Raw genomic sequence first — 6,551 nt, forward strand, 5'->3', positions numbered from 1 at the left:
TTTATTTATTAAAATTATAACTACAATCCGAAAAAATAGGGGAAGCCTGGCTTCCCTTGGCCTCCAGGAGAAAACGCCACTGGTGTTCACTGACCTGTGCTGGGTGTTGATGCGCAGGACGCCGGTGACCCTCGGAAGAGGACGGGGCACATCCAGCTGGTCACCGGACCAGGAAACATGGCAGTTGCAGAAATATTTCAAATAGTTGTATATGCCAGTAGCCACGGCCACTCCGCTGCTGCCTGTAGCGTATATCTTATTGTTCCTGGTGGACCTGAGCTCACACACATCCAGGCTGTCGTTGGAAAGGCTCCGGTTGACTGACACTATGAACTCCGTGGACCTGTTCCCCAGCAGCCGCTTCAGCAGCTCCACCACCGCTCTGCCCTGGCTTTTTTCACTGGCTTTCGGTTTTAAGTGGTCTAGAGTTGGGAACTTACAAAAGGCAGTTACAAAAAGACAAAACACGACAACCAGCGCCAGACTGTATCCGCTTCTGTGTGACATTTTGAACCCCTGACCAATGAATCCAGTTTCCCACCGAAGCACAGGTTTAAAAACAACTTTATTTCTTCATTTGCATATAACCAGGAAGCTTTGGGTGACTGAAAAGCTGCAGGCCAATCAAAGAGAGAGCGCTTGCCGTGTATAATTTACAGCCAATCAGAGGATGCGGTTCGCATTGCAAACCACTCCTATGAGAAACCACTGTTTGTCATGTGATCATTCTGTCATATGATGGGAATATTACAAAAGTGGCCTAATTTCAGGAGCAAGCTTGATGTAATATGATCATGTCATAAAAGCACAATGTAAAACCTTGTTAAAATGGTTCTCATGTTTGCTTGTAAACTTTAAGGGTTACTAGCATTTAGTAGGCTACTTTGGTACAAATTAGAATCAGGCACTTCTGATTACTGCTGACATAGCCATCAGTCAGACATGTCATGATGTCTTAATCAATAGTGCACATGCATACACTTTCTGCACAATAAGCACAGTGATGCCTCTAAACAGCAGAAGATTACAGAATGAAAACAGTAAACTGTGTGCAATGGCTACTGATCAAACAACCAAATCAAAATCTTTATGAGGTCAAACACCTGTATTTATTTACATGGTGATGTTAATGGTTAACCTATTATGGAAAGCAATAACCTACCTCCAATACTGAAGTACAGTTTTAATGTACTTCTCGTTTTTTTAAGTTACTAGCTCCAACCTTCAGATAATAATTCAGAATACTTGCCAAGTGGCTAAATGTGTTATGTAGCAAAAACAAGTATCTCATCAATACAGTACCTGGTTCAACAAACCACAGTGGGATATCATTCATTATAAAAAAAACTTTTATTTTCAAATCCCCAATCGCTACATTTAACTTCCAGCAGAAAGTGGCACAATAAGGATGAAAATACAAAGTACCCAAACAGGCCACTGGCTGCACATAAGCAAGCAAAGACACCAGGCTAGAAAAGTAAATTACACTGAGGACAAACATAAATTAAATTGATTTAAAGACAAGCAGGAGAAGAACTGATGAGCACAAACACATGAAATAACGGCTGGTGTGAACATCACAGTGCTTGTTTGCTTTTGCCGAGTTTGAACACCATCAAAGTTTGTGTTTTATTTACCTATCAAGCAAAAAGCATAAGAAGCAGAAAGGTATACACTCAAGTCATCAGGTTTTATTTGGTTGATTTGGACTAATCTAAACTTATTTCACAGTGAGTTTTCTTGAGGTTTATGGTGTTTACTTCCATTCTGGGTGAGTTTTGTTTCTCAAGGTGATTAGACATTCCTTAGTTAAGGCTGCTAGTAGTGCAGAGTCAAGACAATGGCTTTAAAATGTCCTGTATGGACCGTGCTGTCCCTTCACAATCCACAAGGCACAGACAAATCTACAGAGCCTCTGTACGTCAAAACTAAGACTACTGAAGTGAGAATTTAGAAAAAGCTTATTATGCAGAGCATGAATTCTTCCACCATGAGGGCGCAGACCTGCCCAATGATTGGAATCTGGCACTTTCAGAAGCTGTGAGGATAAATGATCGACAAACACTTCTGACTGAAATAACTATTACATAGTATGAGGTATGAACATTCTCCCAAAGGAATCCACTGACAGATGACAAAGCTGTAAGACAGCACACACCTCAAAGTAACATTTGACAACATATATTCATACACGGAATATGTTTAGGATTCTCTATGTCATAAACATTCACTGAAACTGTCACATTGAGACTTCTCAAATCAATATAACATGTTGTAGTTTGTCATTTTAGTTTGAGCCAGTTTAATGTATCCACTAACTGATTCCAATATTTTATTAATTCATGTATTGTTGAACATTTACAGTTATTTTAGTCAAGTTTAGGCTCAGGTTAAATGACAAGCTTACTTAACACAAACGTTAAGCTGAGTGCATTAGATGAGCAAAACCACACAAAGGTCACTTCAATTGAATCTGTTACACCATGATTGATAATAAATGATGTACAGTGATTGATAATAAATGATGTAAACAGTGCTCCTGGCTTCCAAAACAAGACGCATTTCATATGTACATGGCTCTGACCAACTATTCAAGAGGGATATCCACGGTTTCTAGGGCAGAAAACTGAGCTATATGAAAGAGATCATTAAGTAGAAAAGATACTGGTGCCGAAATCCAAGAGCACTGACTGTAACATTGAAACTGTCCACATGGAAAGATAATCCATTTTCTGCTCATTAATGTAAATGTTGACTAAAAAACAACCAGAAGATGCAAATAACAATCATAATAGGTGGGGAAATAATTATCCAAGAACAATCACGGCAGTTCGATATCCTGCATTCTGTGGTAACTTCAGGTGCTAAAAGAAATGAGACCCAGCATGATAGGCCATTATACAAATCCTCTTTGATTGTTTTACACAAATACCCCATGACCTGCACTTTATCACATATCAATGATACATTATATAAACTCAGTTTTCTGAAAAAATACTCTGCTATGATTGGCTAATTAATTATGTGCAGCACAAATGTGAGGGCATGTGTAATACTGTAGCATTATATTTTTCTGACACATTATTAATCTACATAGGGTTAAAAAAACACATGACGTTACTTTAACACTACCATACATCCAGCCATTTTAAGTAAGAGGTGGTAATGTTGCAATGAATGCAACTTGACTGAGAACCGCTCCAAATATTTTCCCCAACTAGTAAACATCTGTTTTTTGAGGACAGTATTCAGTTTTCTGTGGCTCCACAGGAGCTTGGTCGAGTCAGAGAAAATAACCCACGTGACTTTATGTTGATTTTAGAGATCACATTTATAAATGACTAGAGGTGTGGGGTTGTGAAAAGACGGGGAGGGAGAGGCCATAGTTGCATTTCACCACTTTAAAAACAATTATCCATCTCTCTCTCAAACAGGTTATTAAAGGAAAATAATAAAAACATAAAAACTATGAATCAGTACTTTGGGTAAACAAATGGCAGTTAAGAGTTTAGAAAGACTCTAACTGGTGATTGTTGGGGATTCCTTTCCATATCTCCAGATCTCAAATGTAAATGTTGTATAAACATTCACCAAGGCAACGAGCATTAACTCGACTATAACAGATTCAGGCACAGTAAAATGTAGCTAATTTGACGTTGGTAAATTGAATTCTAATTTAGTAAACCCCAACTATATTCTCATGGATATTGTCTTTATGTAAAACATTGTAATCAATAAATATCCCTCTAAATGATCGTGTTATATCACCCATTGTGTTTAAAACTCCATCTGACAAAAGTAAAAAAATATGACTTATGAGTTAAGTCTTTAAATCAACAAGCACTTTATAAGAAATGATGGCATCTATGACTGATACAACATTTTTGCTTTAAGGTATAGTACAGGAAATTCATAAAATGGCTGTGATATAAAATATTATACAAAAAGCACCAAAATGTAGTTTGAAACCAGACTGTCCAACCTTAGACCTCATTAATCAAATCTTTCTCCAAAGGAACTCATAAGTAATGAACTCCCCCTTGTTTAGTTCAAAACGTGTGTGACCGGTAGCTAATGTACGCTAATGTTAGCTTAGATCAATATTGCTGTGTAGTAGCTCACAATACCAAATGTGTTGGCTGATCCTTCTACACCTGTACTATTGCAACACCATGTTTTAGCATGTTACAAAGACATATTGGTGGTTTTACTACAAAAGTATATGTCAGATTTAAACTCATCAACTGCTGTGTCACTTAGCATCTGCCTAGCTTAGCTGTGGTTTACAACAGGTTCAGCCAAATTGCTGTGAAAAATGGTGGGGACGGTTTTAGATGGGATTTTACAGATTAACTGTTAATTTATTCCTCCTACTGCTGAGAAAACTTTTCAGAACTGAAACAGTATACAATTGATTGTCACAAAACGATGCATCAGTGTGCACTGTTAATATAAGTAGTTTTTCACATTCAGCGTAATTCGTCGATATAAAAATGTGTGTATATTTGAAACCTAACTTTTTGTTCCATCTATTTCCTTATAAAATATGTATTTTAACATATTGACACTTGGATTGTTTTATAATCATGTTTACTTGCTAACATGCTAGCACTAATGCTTGTTGTTTCTTGCCTTAGCTGGCACATAAGTGCTTTTTCTGGTTCAGTTTAATAGCGTGCAACATTGACAGATTCAGCATGTCGTCTTTGCGTTACTGGCACGCTCATGCTATGCAAGACAACAAACAAAACGGGGACCCAGTTATTGAATCATTAGTGCTAGGTGGTCAACAAGGTTTGAATTCATCCTAAGGATCAGTGAGCTCCAGAGGCGATGGGTCAAGCTATCGGCAGAAACTGCTTTGTCTGCAATTTTCCTAGTGGTAAAATAAGGAATTACACTTTCTGGATCTGTCATTTGATGCACTTCGGCCTTAAAATACTTTTCACTGTAGACTTACAGTGAAAAATCAGATAACTGTAAATCAGGGGATCATTCTTTTCTGAAGGGAAATAGACTTCCCACCAAAAAATGTATACAGCCCTTATTTCAAAATATGTCCTATTAGTCGTACAAAGGGACCCATGGATGCAGAAGATTCAATTGATTTTGCATTCATACCAATTTGGCTGTATGCGCCACTGATCAACTTTCATATTAATAACAGGGGCCCTGCCTCTAACTCTGCAGCCAGTCCCTTTATACATCAGCATCAGGGTTTAAACTTAAACCACCTTATTTAGTTCCTGAAAACACATGTGTCTTAAAAAATGTCTCAATGTCCAAGCCACAACTAAGCCAATGACGTAGCAACCTAACTAGGAAACACATTGGTTGTTTCCTGCTTGTTGTTCTATTCATCTCACTCTGCTCCCTGTATGAGCCCCTCTTTAAAATAACAGACTTAAAATAATCTTGGAAAACTTACATTTTCCATCATCCTGTAAATACTTTTGGTCACAGAGGCTGAGATCCAGCAAAAGTGACCTATTTAATTTATTCTGGATTGACTGAATACTGATAAGAATTAGCGACACATAATCCCAGTAATGGAGAAGATGTAGAATGTTTCAGCATTTTGTCACCAATGTTAAATGTGTAGATGAAGCAAACCTTCAGAATGAAAAAAAAGCTGGTATGACTGCTGTACATTTCTAAGCAGACTTCTCCTTTTGCCAGCTAAAAGCTAAACAGGCACATATGAATGCAAAGCTTACGTAAAAACTGACTGTATTTCATGTTGAATAAATCCAGACCGGAACAACACATCAACCCTGAGAAACTACGGTAAGTGGGAGAGGACATTAAGACCATCAAATGTCTGTAACATTGATTTCTGATAGTAGGTTTTCTTTCTCAACAGAGACACTTAAGCAAGTGGACGGATATATGACAAGACCTTCTTTTCACACTAAACCCCTGTGGGGAGCTGAAACTGAAATACATTGTGATGTGGATCTGCCAGAGCAGCCGATGAACACAGGAGACGTTTCTCTGTGGCTGCAGTTGCGGGTGTTTCTGTAAGATAAGATGGAGAAGACCTGAAGGTCTGCGCAGGTTCAGGACTGCTGACTGCTCCACTGGTTGGCCATTGGCCTGCGGAGCAGCTCCTCCACATGGCGCGCCACGTCCATCGTGTCCTCCAGGTCGAAGTCTCCCTCTGCATCCAACATGGTGTCACTCCTGACAGGACGACAGTAGAGACGCAGGCCACATTGTCATGAAGGAGGTTCATTTGACAATTATTGGGTTTTTTTCTGTTGGGATTTTCTACAGTGTAATTGTGAATTATCAGGTAGAACATATCGTAAGTAATTAATCAAAGAAACACTTAAAACGAAACCCAGACAACGCAACAGTCAAATATATCTCTGTATCTTTAGAAAACTGGTATATATATATATATATACATATATACATATATATATACATATATATATATATACATATATACATATATATATATATACATATATACACATATATATATATATACATATACATATATATATATATACATATATACATATATATATATATACATATATACA

At 37.7% G+C, this 6,551-nt stretch overlaps 1 long non-coding RNA gene across 1 annotated transcript; it reads right to left on the reverse strand.

Moving 5' to 3' along the window:
- Positions 1-1,331: 1,331 nt before the first annotated feature.
- Positions 1,332-6,395, reverse strand: LOC104961207 (uncharacterized). Its single transcript, XR_800074.1, has 2 exons — positions 5,937-6,395; positions 1,332-3,561 (listed from the first exon to the last, which is right to left on the reverse strand). It is a non-coding gene; the product is annotated as an uncharacterized lncRNA (long non-coding RNA).
- Between the last annotated feature and the right edge of the window lie 156 nt (positions 6,396-6,551).

Source organism: Notothenia coriiceps, unplaced genomic scaffold, assembly GCF_000735185.1.
Source record: "Notothenia coriiceps isolate Sejong01 unplaced genomic scaffold, NC01 NC01_scaffold00032842, whole genome shotgun sequence".
Taxonomy (NCBI): domain Eukaryota; kingdom Metazoa; phylum Chordata; class Actinopteri; order Perciformes; family Nototheniidae; genus Notothenia; species Notothenia coriiceps.